This window comes from Cetorhinus maximus, unplaced genomic scaffold, assembly GCF_964194155.1.
Source record: "Cetorhinus maximus unplaced genomic scaffold, sCetMax3.hap1.1 HAP1_SCAFFOLD_540, whole genome shotgun sequence".
NCBI classification, from domain to species: Eukaryota; Metazoa; Chordata; class Chondrichthyes; order Lamniformes; family Cetorhinidae; genus Cetorhinus; species Cetorhinus maximus.
In genome coordinates, this window is record NW_027596482.1 from 74,519 (window position 1) to 86,906 (window position 12,388).

The window sequence follows — 12,388 nt, forward strand, 5'->3', positions numbered from 1 at the left end:
CTGTGATCAGCAGCCTGAAGGAAGAAGACGGCTCAGTAAAGTCATCACGGTCCGACATTCTGAGGATCAGCAAATCCTTTTATGCCGGATTGTATGACGTGAAGCCCACGGACAGCACGGCCTCCCAGTCCTTCCTGTCCTCTATCACGGAGGTCTTAGACCACAGCACGCGGGAGAGCCTGGACAAACCGCTAACTCCTGACGAACTGACTAAGGCCCTCGAGTCCTTCGAGAAGAATAAAACCCCCGGAAGCGACGGCTTGCCGGCGGAGTTGTATTGGGCTCTGTGGGACTTGATCGGGCCAGACCTGCTAGGAGTGTACGAGAGAATGCTCCTGGCCGGTAGTATGTCAGAATCCATGAGGAAAGGCATCATCACCCTCATCTACAAGCACAAGGGGGAAAGGGAGGAAATTAGAAATTGGCGACCCATTTCACTGTTGAATGTGGACTATAAGATTCTGTCCAAGGTCATCGCCAATCGGGTCAAATCCGCTCTGGAATTGGTGATTCACCCTGACCAGACCTGCTCTGTGCCAGGCAGGAAGATCTCTGACAGCCTGGCGCTGCTCAGGGATACGATTGCCTATGTACAGGACAGGGGTGTGGATACCTGCCTCATCAGCTTGGATCAGGAGAAGGCCTTTGACAGAATATCGCACACCTACATGGGGGATGTGCTCTCCAAAATGGGGTTTGGGGAGGGAATTCGAAATTGGATCCAACTGCTCTACACTAACATCAGTAGCGCAGTCTCAATCAATGGGTGGGAAACAGATAGCTTCCCGATCAAATCTGGAGTCAGGCAGGGCTGTCCTCTCTCGCCTGTCCTTTTCGTGTGTTGCATAGAACCCTTTGCCGAGTCCATCAGGAAGGATCCGGGCATAAGAGGAGTGACGATCCCAGGCAGTGGAGGCACTCAGGTAAAAGCCTCCCTGTACATGGACGACGTCGCCGTCTTCTGCTCGGATCCGCTGTCGGTGCGCAGACTGATGCACATCTGCGACCAGTTCGAACTGGCCTCGGGAGCCAAGGTAAATCGTGGGAAGAGCGAGGCCATGTTCTTTGGGAACTGGGCTGACCGATCCTTTGTCCCCTTCACTGTCAGGGCTGACGGCCTGAAGGTGCTGGGGATATGGTTCGGAGGGACCGGGGCATGCGTTAGAAACTGGAAGGAGCGAGTGGCTATGGTGAAGAGGAAACTGGGCATGTGGGATCGACGCTCCCTCTCCGTTGCGGGTAAGAACCTGGTCATCAGGTGTGAGGTACTCTCGCTGTTGCTGTACGTGGCGCAGGTCTGGCCCATTCCAGACTCCTGCGCGACGGTGATAACTCGAGCCATCTTCCGCTTTATCTGGAGGTCGAAAATGGATCGTGTCCGCAGGGACGCGATGTACAAGCCTCTAGATAAAGGGGGAAAAAACGTGCCCAACATCGCCCTCATACTGATGGCCACCTTTGTGTGCGGCTGCATCAAGCGGTGCGTAGACCCTCAGTACGCAAACACCAAGTGTCACTACGTGCTGAGGTTCTACCTGTCCCCGGTGTTGCGAAGGATGGGTCTGGCCACGCTGCCGCGGAACGCTCCAAGTAGTTGGACCGCGCCGTACCACCTGTCCCTGGTGGAAAAATTGATGCAGAAAAACACCTTTGACCACAAGTCCATCAGGCAGTGGTCAGCACGTAACGTCCTAGAGGCCCTGAGGGATAAGGAGAGGGTGGACCCTGTGGGATGGTTCCCCGAGCAGACTGTCAAAGTCATTTGGCAGAATGCCTCATCGCCAGAACTTTCCAACAAGCACCAAGACGTAGCTTGGCTGGTGGTGAGAAAGGCCCTCCCCGTCAGATCCTTCCTACACGCCAGGAAGCTCACCCCCTCTGCACGTTGCCCTCGAGGTGGCTGTGGTGGGGAAGAGACCGTTGTCCACCTCCTTGTGGATTGTGCCTTTGCAAAGAAAGTCTGGAGAGAGATGCAGTGGTTGCTGTCGAGGTTCATCCCGAGCAGTTCTGTGACACAGGACTCTGTGCTCTACGGGCTGTTCCCAGGGACACACACCGAGACAAACATCGACTGCAGCTGGAGGATCATCAACTCGGTGAAAGAGGCGCTTTGGTCTGCCCGAAACTTGTTGGTCTTCCAGCACAAAGAGTTGTCCCCGACCGATTGTTGCGGACTGGCACAATCCAAAGTCCAGGACTACGTGCTGAGGGACGCACTAAAGCTTGGGGCAGCTGCCGCAAAGGCGCAATGGGGAAGGGTCGCTGTCTAAGACCTTTCTACCACAGCGCACCGAGAGACTGGGAACTGTTTAGAGCCCCTCGGGCTGTACAGATCAAAATGAAAGGCTGTAAATGACTGTAATATTGTTTGTACTGATGCACCTGGTGATACATTTTGTAAAAGTTTAACCTGGATTGTACCCTTGTAATGTTGTTTTTGAAATGGTTTGGAATGTGATTGAAGATATTTTATGAATAAAGTATATTTTTACAAAAAAAAACAACCTGTTCTTATCAGTTTAATATCTGATACGTCCCTTATCTGGGGACCATATATTAAATTGATTTTTGAGCAGGGAGATGGAATAGGGGCTTGCTCCGTCCACTCCACGCATCGACCCGGTATTGCAGTATCTCTGGGAACGGTGCACCCTCCCCTTTCCAGGGGATTTTCAATGCTAAAAATAGTTTTCTTACAAACATCTGCTTTCTTTACTTCTCAACATGTACATGTTCCAAAATCCAACTTTCTTTCTTTCTCTCTCTCTCTCTCTCTCTCTCTCTCTCACTCACTCACCCGCAGCAGCTACACACAAAAAACACGCACTCTCACCCAACACTCGCCGGCAGGGCCGGCAGCAGATTGGACGCTACGTCCAGATCCCTGATGGAAACAGTTAAGGATGCCAAGCTGCACGACGTCTTCAGCAACCCTGCAGACGGAGCGCAGCGTAGATACACCTGGTCGCGGCCAGACGGGTCCATTCGTTCCAGGATAGACTTCCTGTTTGTGTCCCGTGCATTCACAGTCAGATCCACCGAGGTCAAGCCGGTGTTCTTCTCTGACCACTGCCTCCTACTGGCGGACTGCCACTTGGAGAAGGACCTGAGGGTGGGCAGGGGGGCATGGAAGCTAAATGTGCAACTGCTGACCCCAGAGAACATTGAGGAGCTCAAGAGGGATTACAAAGGTTGGAGAACCGTGAAACCCCTCTTTGAGTCCCTGACACACTGGTGGGAAGCGATCAAGGGAAACATCAAGAGGTTTTTCATCCTCAAAGGCACCCAGAAAGCTAGAAAGGAACAGAGGGAAATGTCCCGACTCCAGAAAAAGATGCAGAATCTGCTGCGGCTGCAGTCGATGGGGGTCGATGTCAAGGAGGAGCTCCAAGAGGTGAAGGGCCAGCAAGCCTCGCACTTTGCCTCGGAGGCCTCCAAGATCATCTTCCGTTCCAGAGTCCGCTCCGTGGAGCAGGATGAGACGTGCTCACGTTTCTTCTTCCAAAAGGTACACAGAGAGCGCTCTGTGATCAGCAGCCTGAAGGAAGAAGACGGCTCAGTAAAGTCATCACGGTCCGACATTCTGAGGATCAGCAAATCCTTTTATGCCGGATTGTATGACGTGAAGCCCACGGACAGCACGGCCTCCCAGTCCTTCCTGTCCTCTATCACGGAGGTCTTAGACCACAGTACGCGGGAGAGCCTGGACAAACCGCTAACTCCTGACGAACTGACTAAGGCCCTCGAGTCCTTCGAGAAGAGTAAAACCCCCGGAAGCGACGGCTTGCCGGCGGAGTTGTATTGGGCTCTGTGGGACTTGATCGGGCCAGACCTGCTAGGAGTGTACGAGAGTATGCTCCTGGCCGGTAGTATGTCAGAATCCATGAGGAAAGGCATCATCACCCTCATCTACAAGCACAAGGGGGAAAGGGAGGAAATTAGAAATTGGCGACCCATTTCACTGTTGAATGCGGACTATAAGATTCTGTCCAAGGTCATCGCCAACCGGGTCAAATCCGCTCTGGAATTGGTGATTCACCCTGACCAGACCTGCTCTGTGCCAGGCAGGAAGATCTCTGACAGCCTGGCGCTGCTCAGGGATACGATTGCCTATGTACAGGACAGGGGTGTGGATACCTGCCTCATCAGCTTGGATCAGGAGAAGGCCTTTGACAGAATATCGCACACCTACATGGGGGATGTGCTCTCCAAAATGGGCTTTGGGGAGGGAATTCGAAATTGGATCCAACTGCTCTACACTAACATCAGTAGCGCAGTCTCAATCAATGGGTGGGAAACAGATAGCTTTCCGATTAAATCTGGAGTCAGGCAGGGCTGTCCTCTCTCGCCTGTCCTTTTCGTGTGTTGCATAGAACCCTTTGCCGAGTCCATCAGGAACGACCCGGGCATAAGAGGAGTGACGATCCCAGGCAGTGGAGGCACTCAGGTAAAAGCCTCCCTGTACATGGACGACGTCGCCGTCTTCTGCTCGGATCCGCTGTCGGTGCGCAGACTGATGCACATCTGCGACCAGTTCGAACTGGCCTCGGGAGCCAAGGTAAATCGTGGGAAGAGCGAGGCCATGTTCTTTGGGAACTGGGCTGACCGATCCTTTGTCCCCTTCACTGTCAGGGCTGACGGCCTGAAGGTGCTGGGGATATGGTTCGGAGGGACCGGGGCATGCGTTAGAAACTGGAAGGAGCGAGTGGCTATGGTGAAGAGGAAACTGGGCATGTGGGATCGACGCTCCCTCTCCATTGCGGGTAAGAACCTGGTCATCAGGTGTGAGGTACTCTCGCTGTTGCTGTACGTGGCGCAGGTCTGGCCCATTCCAGACTCCTGCGCGACGGCGATAACTCGAGCCATCTTCCGCTTTATCTGGAGGTCGAAAATGGATCGGGTCCGCAGGGACGCGATGTACAAGCCTCTAGATAAAGGGGGAAAAAACGTGCCCAACATCGCCCTCATACTGATGGCCACCTTTGTGTGCGGCTGCATCAAGCGGTGCGTAGACCCTCAGTACGCAAACACCAAGTGTCACTACGTGCTGAGGTTCTACCTGTCCCCGGTGTTGCGAAGGATGGGTCTGGCCACGCTGCCGCGGAACGCTCCAAGTAGTTGGACCGTGCCGTACCACCTGTCCCTGGTGGAAAAATTGATGCAGAAAAACACCTTTGACCACAAGTCCATCAGGCAGTGGTCAGCACGTAACGTCCTAGAGGCCCTGAGGGATAAGGAGAGGGTGGACCCTGTGGGATGGTTCCCCGAGCAGACTGTCAAAGTCATTTGGCAGAATGCCTCATCGCCAGAACTTTCCAACAAGCACCAAGACGTAGCTTGGCTGGTGGTGAGAAAGGCCCTCCCCGTCAGATCCTTCCTACACGCCAGGAAGCTCACCCCCTCTGCACGTTGCCCTCGAGGTGGCTGTGGTGGGGAAGAGACCGTTGTCCACCTCCTTGTGGATTGTGCCTTTGCAAAGAAAGTCTGGAGAGAGATGCAGTGGTTGCTGTCGAGGTTCATCCCGAGCAGTTCTGTGACACAGGACTCTGTGCTCTACGGGCTGTTCCCAGGGACACACACCGAGACAAACATCAACTGCAGCTGGAGGATCATCAACTCGGTGAACGAGGCGCTTTGGTCTGCCCGAAACTTGTTGGTCTTCCAGCACAAAGAGTTGTCCCCGACCGATTGTTGCGGACTGGCACAATCCAAAGTCCAGGACTACGTGCTGAGGGACGCACTAAAGCTTGGGGCAGCTGCCGCAAAGGCGCAATGGGGAAGGGTCGCTGTCTAAGACCTTTCTACCACAGCGCACCGAGAGACTGGGAACTGTTTAGAGCCCCTCGGGCTGTACAGATCAAAATGAAAGGCTGTAAATGATTGTAATATTGTTTGTACTGATGCACCTGGTGATACATTTTGTAAAAGTTTAACCTGGATTGTACCCTTGTAATGTTGTTTTTGAAATGGTTTGGAATGTGATTGAAGATATTTTATGAATAAAGTATATTTTTACAAAAAAAAAAAAAAAAATCTGTTCTTATCAGTTTAATATCTGATACGTCCCTTATCTGGGGACCATATATTAAATTGATTTTTGGAGCAGGGAGATGGAATAGGGGCTTGCTCCGTCCACTCCACGCATCGACCCGGTATTGCAGTATCTCTGGGAACGGTGCACCCTCCCCTTTCCAGGGGATTTTCAATGCTAAAAATAGTTTTCTTACAAACATCTGCTTTCTTTACTTCTCAACATGTACATGTTCCAAAATCCAACTTTCTTTCTTTCTCTCTCTCTCTCTCTCTCTCTCTCTCACTCACTCACCCGCAGCAGCTACACACAAAAAACACGCACTCTCACCCAACACTCGCCGGCAGGGCCGGCAGCAGATTGGACGCTACGTCCAGATCCCTGATGGAAACAGTTAAGGATGCCAAGCTGCACGACGTCTTCAGCAACCCTGCAGACGGAGCGCAGCGTAGATACACCTGGTCGCGGCCAGACGGGTCCATTCGTTCCAGGATAGACTTCCTGTTTGTGTCCCGTGCATTCACAGTCAGATCCACCGAGGTCAAGCCGGTGTTCTTCTCTGACCACTGCCTCCTACTGGCGGACTGCCACTTGGAGGAAGACCTGAGGGTGGGCAGGGGGGCATGGAAGCTAAATGTGCAACTGCTGACCCCAGAGAACATTGAGGAGCTCAAGAGGGATTACAAAGGTTGGAGAACCGTGAAACCCCTCTTTGAGTCCCTGACACACTGGTGGGAAGTGACCAAGGGAAGCATCAAGAGGTTTTTCATCCTCAAAGGCACCCAGAAAGCTAGAAAGGAACAGAGGGAAATGTCCCGACTCCAGAAAAAGATGCAGAATCTGCTGCGGCTGCAGTCGATGGGGGTCGATGTCAAGGAGGAGCTCCAAGAGGTGAAGGGCCAGCAAGCCTCGCACTTTGCCTCGGAGGCCTCCAAGATCATCTTCCGTTCCAGAGTCCGCTCCGTGGAGCAGGATGAGACGTGCTCACGTTTCTTCTTCCAAAAGGTACACAGAGAGCGCTCTGTGATCAGCAGCCTGAAGGAAGAAGACGGCTCAGTAAAGTCATCACGGTCCGACATTCTGAGGATCAGCAAATCCTTTTATGCCGGATTGTATGACGTGAAGCCCACGGACAGCACGGCCTCCCAGTCCTTCCTGTCCTCTATCACGGAGGTCTTAGACCACAGTACGCGGGAGAGCCTGGACAAACCGCTAACTCCTGACGAACTGACTAAGGCCCTCGAGTCCTTCGAGAAGAATAAAACCCCCGGAAGCGACGGCTTGCCGGCGGAGTTGTATTGGGCTCTGTGGGACTTGATCGGGCCAGACCTGCTAGGAGTGTACGAGAGAATGCTCCTGGCCGGTAGTATGTCAGAATCCATGAGGAAAGGCATCATCACCCTCATCTACAAGCACAAGGGGGAAAGGGAGGAAATTAGAAATTGGCGACCCATTTCACTGTTGAATGTGGACTATAAGATTCTGTCCAAGGTCATCGCCAATCGGGTCAAATCCGCTCTGGAATTGGTGATTCACCCTGACCAGACCTGCTCTGTGCCAGGCAGGAAGATCTCTGACAGCCTGGCGCTGCTCAGGGATACGATTGCCTATGTACAGGACAGGGGTGTGGATACCTGCCTCATCAGCTTGGATCAGGAGAAGGCCTTTGACAGAATATCGCACACCTACATGGGGGATGTGCTCTCCAAAATGGGGTTTGGGGAGGGAATTCGAAATTGGATCCAACTGCTCTACACTAACATCAGTAGCGCAGTCTCAATCAATGGGTGGGAAACAGATAGCTTCCCGATCAAATCTGGAGTCAGGCAGGGCTGTCCTCTCTCGCCTGTCCTTTTCGTGTGTTGCATAGAACCCTTTGCCGAGTCCATCAGGAAGGATCCGGGCATAAGAGGAGTGACGATCCCAGGCAGTGGAGGCACTCAGGTAAAAGCCTCCCTGTACATGGACGACGTCGCCGTCTTCTGCTCGGATCCGCTGTCGGTGCGCAGACTGATGCACATCTGCGACCAGTTCGAACTGGCCTCGGGAGCCAAGGTAAATCGTGGGAAGAGCGAGGCCATGTTCTTTGGGAACTGGGCTGACCGATCCTTTGTCCCCTTCACTGTCAGGGCTGACGGCCTGAAGGTGCTGGGGATATGGTTCGGAGGGACCGGGGCATGCGTTAGAAACTGGAAGGAGCGAGTGGCTATGGTGAAGAGGAAACTGGGCATGTGGGATCGACGCTCCCTCTCCGTTGCGGGTAAGAACCTGGTCATCAGGTGTGAGGTACTCTCGCTGTTGCTGTGCGTGGCGCAGGTCTGGCCCATTCCAGACTCCTGCGCGACGGCGATAACTCGAGCCATCTTCCGCTTTATCTGGAGGTCGAAAATGGATCGTGTCCGCAGGGACGCGATGTACAAGCCTCTAGATAAAGGGGGAAAAAACGTGCCCAACATCGCCCTCATACTGATGGCCACCTTTGTGTGCGGCTGCATCAAGCGGTGCGTAGACCCTCAGTACGCAAACACCAAGTGTCACTACGTGCTGAGGTTCTACCTGTCCCCGGTGTTGCGAAGGATGGGTCTGGCCACGCTGCCGCGGAACGCTCCAAGTAGTTGGACCGCGCCGTACCACCTGTCCCTGGTGGAAAAATTGATGCAGAAAAACACCTTTGACCACAAGTCCATCAGGCAGTGGTCAGCACGTAACGTCCTAGAGGCCCTGAGGGATAAGGAGAGGGTGGACCCTGTGGGATGGTTCCCCGAGCAGACTGTCAAAGTCATTTGGCAGAATGCCTCATCGCCAGAACTTTCCAACAAGCACCAAGACGTAGCTTGGCTGGTGGTGAGAAAGGCCCTCCCCGTCAGATCCTTCCTACACGCCAGGAAGCTCACCCCCTCTGCACGTTGCCCTCGAGGTGGCTGTGGTGGGGAAGAGACCGTTGTCCACCTCCTTGTGGATTGTGCCTTTGCAAAGAAAGTCTGGAGAGAGATGCAGTGGTTGCTGTCGAGGTTCATCCCGAGCAGTTCTGTGAGACAGGACTCTGTGCTCTACGGGCTGTTCCCAGGGACACACACCGAGACAAACATCGACTGCAGCTGGAGGATCATCAACTCGGTGAAAGAGGCGCTTTGGTCTGCCCGAAACTTGTTGGTCTTCCAGCACAAAGAGTTGTCCCCGACCGATTGTTGCGGACTGGCACAATCCAAAGTCCAGGACTACGTGCTGAGGGACGCACTAAAGCTTGGGGCAGCTGCCGCAAAGGCGCAATGGGGAAGGGTCGCTGTCTAAGACCTTTCTACCACAGCGCACCGAGAGACTGGGAACTGTTTAGAGCCCCTCGGGCTGTACAGATCAAAATGAAAGGCTGTAAATGACTGTAATATTGTTTGTACTGATGCACCTGGTGATACATTTTGTAAAAGTTTAACCTGGATTGTACCCTTGTAATGTTGTTTTTGAAATGGTTTGGAATGTGATTGAAGATATTTTATGAATAAAGTATATTTTTACAAAAAAAAACAACCTGTTCTTATCAGTTTAATATCTGATACGTCCCTTATCTGGGGACCATATATTAAATTGATTTTTGAGCAGGGAGATGGAATAGGGGCTTGCTCCGTCCACTCCACGCATCGACCCGGTATTGCAGTATCTCTGGGAACGGTGCACCCTCCCCTTTCCAGGGGATTTTCAATGCTAAAAATAGTTTTCTTACAAACATCTGCTTTCTTTACTTCTCAACATGTACATGTTCCAAAATCCAACTTTCTTTCTTTCTCTCTCTCTCTCTCTCTCTCTCTCTCTCTCACTCACTCACCCGCAGCAGCTACACACAAAAAACACGCACTCTCACCCAACACTCGCCGGCAGGGCCGGCAGCAGATTGGACGCTACGTCCAGATCCCTGATGGAAACAGTTAAGGATGCCAAGCTGCACGACGTCTTCAGCAACCCTGCAGACGGAGCGCAGCGTAGATACACCTGGTCGCGGCCAGACGGGTCCATTCGTTCCAGGATAGACTTCCTGTTTGTGTCCCGTGCATTCACAGTCAGATCCACCGAGGTCAAGCCGGTGTTCTTCTCTGACCACTGCCTCCTACTGGCGGACTGCCACTTGGAGAAGGACCTGAGGGTGGGCAGGGGGGCATGGAAGCTAAATGTGCAACTGCTGACCCCAGAGAACATTGAGGAGCTCAAGAGGGATTACAAAGGTTGGAGAACCGTGAAACCCCTCTTTGAGTCCCTGACACACTGGTGGGAAGCGATCAAGGGAAACATCAAGAGGTTTTTCATCCTCAAAGGCACCCAGAAAGCTAGAAAGGAACAGAGGGAAATGTCCCGACTCCAGAAAAAGATGCAGAATCTGCTGCGGCTGCAGTCGATGGGGGTCGATGTCAAGGAGGAGCTCCAAGAGGTGAAGGGCCAGCAAGCCTCGCACTTTGCCTCGGAGGCCTCCAAGATCATCTTCCGTTCCAGAGTCCGCTCCGTGGAGCAGGATGAGACGTGCTCACGTTTCTTCTTCCAAAAGGTACACAGAGAGCGCTCTGTGATCAGCAGCCTGAAGGAAGAAGACGGCTCAGTAAAGTCATCACGGTCCGACATTCTGAGGATCAGCAAATCCTTTTATGCCGGATTGTATGACGTGAAGCCCACGGACAGCACGGCCTCCCAGTCCTTCCTGTCCTCTATCACGGAGGTCTTAGACCACAGTACGCGGGAGAGCCTGGACAAACCGCTAACTCCTGACGAACTGACTAAGGCCCTCGAGTCCTTCGAGAAGAGTAAAACCCCCGGAAGCGACGGCTTGCCGGCGGAGTTGTATTGGGCTCTGTGGGACTTGATCGGGCCAGACCTGCTAGGAGTGTACGAGAGTATGCTCCTGGCCGGTAGTATGTCAGAATCCATGAGGAAAGGCATCATCACCCTCATCTACAAGCACAAGGGGGAAAGGGAGGAAATTAGAAATTGGCGACCCATTTCACTGTTGAATGTGGACTATAAGATTCTGTCCAAGGTCATCGCCAATCGGGTCAAATCCGCTCTGGAATTGGTGATTCACCCTGACCAGACCTGCTCTGTGCCAGGCAGGAAGATCTCTGACAGCCTGGCGCTGCTCAGGGATACGATTGCCTATGTACAGGACAGGGGTGTGGATACCTGCCTCATCAGCTTGGATCAGGAGAAGGCCTTTGACAGAATATCGCACACCTACATGGGGGATGTGCTCTCCAAAATGGGGTTTGGGGAGGGAATTCGAAATTGGATCCAACTGCTCTACACTAACATCAGTAGCGCAGTGTCAATCATTGGGTGGGAAACAGATAGCTTCCCGATCAAATCTGGAGTCAGGCAGGGCTGTCCTCTCTCGCCTGTCCTTTTCGTGTGTTGCATAGAACCCTTTGCCGAGTCCATCAGGAAGGATCCGGGCATAAGAGGAGTGACGATCCCAGGCAGTGGAGGCACTCAGGTAAAAGCCTCCCTGTACATGGACGACGTCGCCGTCTTCTGCTCGGATCCGCTGTCGGTGCGCAGACTGATGCACATCTGCGACCAGTTCGAACTGGCCTCGGGAGCCAAGGTAAATCGTGGGAAGAGCGAGGCCATGTTCTTTGGGAACTGGGCTGACCGATCCTTTGTCCCCTTCACTGTCAGGGCTGACGGCCTGAAGGTGCTGGGGATATGGTTCGGAGGGACCGGGGCATGCGTTAGAAACTGGAAGGAGCGAGTGGCTATGGTGAAGAGGAAACTGGGCATGTGGGATCGACGCTCCCTCTCCGTTGCGGGTAAGAACCTGGTCATCAGGTGTGAGGTACTCTCGCTGTTGCTGTACGTGGCGCAGGTCTGGCCCATTCCAGACTCCTGCGCGACGGCGATAACTCGAGCCATCTTCCGCTTTATCTGGAGGTCGAAAATGGATCGTGTCCGCAGGGACGCGATGTACAAGCCTCTAGATAAAGGGGGAAAAAACGTGCCCAACATCGCCCTCATACTGATGGCCACCTTTGTGTGCGGCTGCATCAAGCGGTGCGTAGACCCTCAGTACGCAAACACCAAGTGTCACTACGTGCTGAGGTTCTACCTGTCCCCGGTGTTGCGAAGGATGGGTCTGGCCACGCTGCCGCGGAACGCTCCAAGTAGTTGGACCGCGCCGTACCACCTGTCCCTGGTGGAAAAATTGATGCAGAAAAACACCTTTGACCACAAGTCCATCAGGCAGTGGTCAGCACGTAACGTCCTAGAGGCCCTGAGGGATAAGGAGAGGGTGGACCCTGTGGGATGGTTCCCCGAGCAGACTGTCAAAGTCATTTGGCAGAATGCCTCATCGCCAGAACTTTCCAACAAGCACCAAGACGT

At 53.3% G+C, this 12,388-nt stretch overlaps 3 pseudogenes; all 3 read left to right on the plus strand.

Annotated features, from left to right (window-relative positions):
• The first annotated feature begins 2,482 nt into the window (after positions 1-2,482).
• On the plus strand, positions 2,483-2,656 carry LOC144674044 (U2 spliceosomal RNA; annotated as a pseudogene).
• A 3,350-nt stretch (positions 2,657-6,006) lies between these two features.
• Positions 6,007-6,186, plus strand: LOC144674028 (U2 spliceosomal RNA; annotated as a pseudogene).
• Positions 6,187-9,534: 3,348 nt separating this feature from the next.
• LOC144674045 (U2 spliceosomal RNA) lies at positions 9,535-9,708 on the plus strand (annotated as a pseudogene).
• Positions 9,709-12,388: the final 2,680 nt, after the last annotated feature.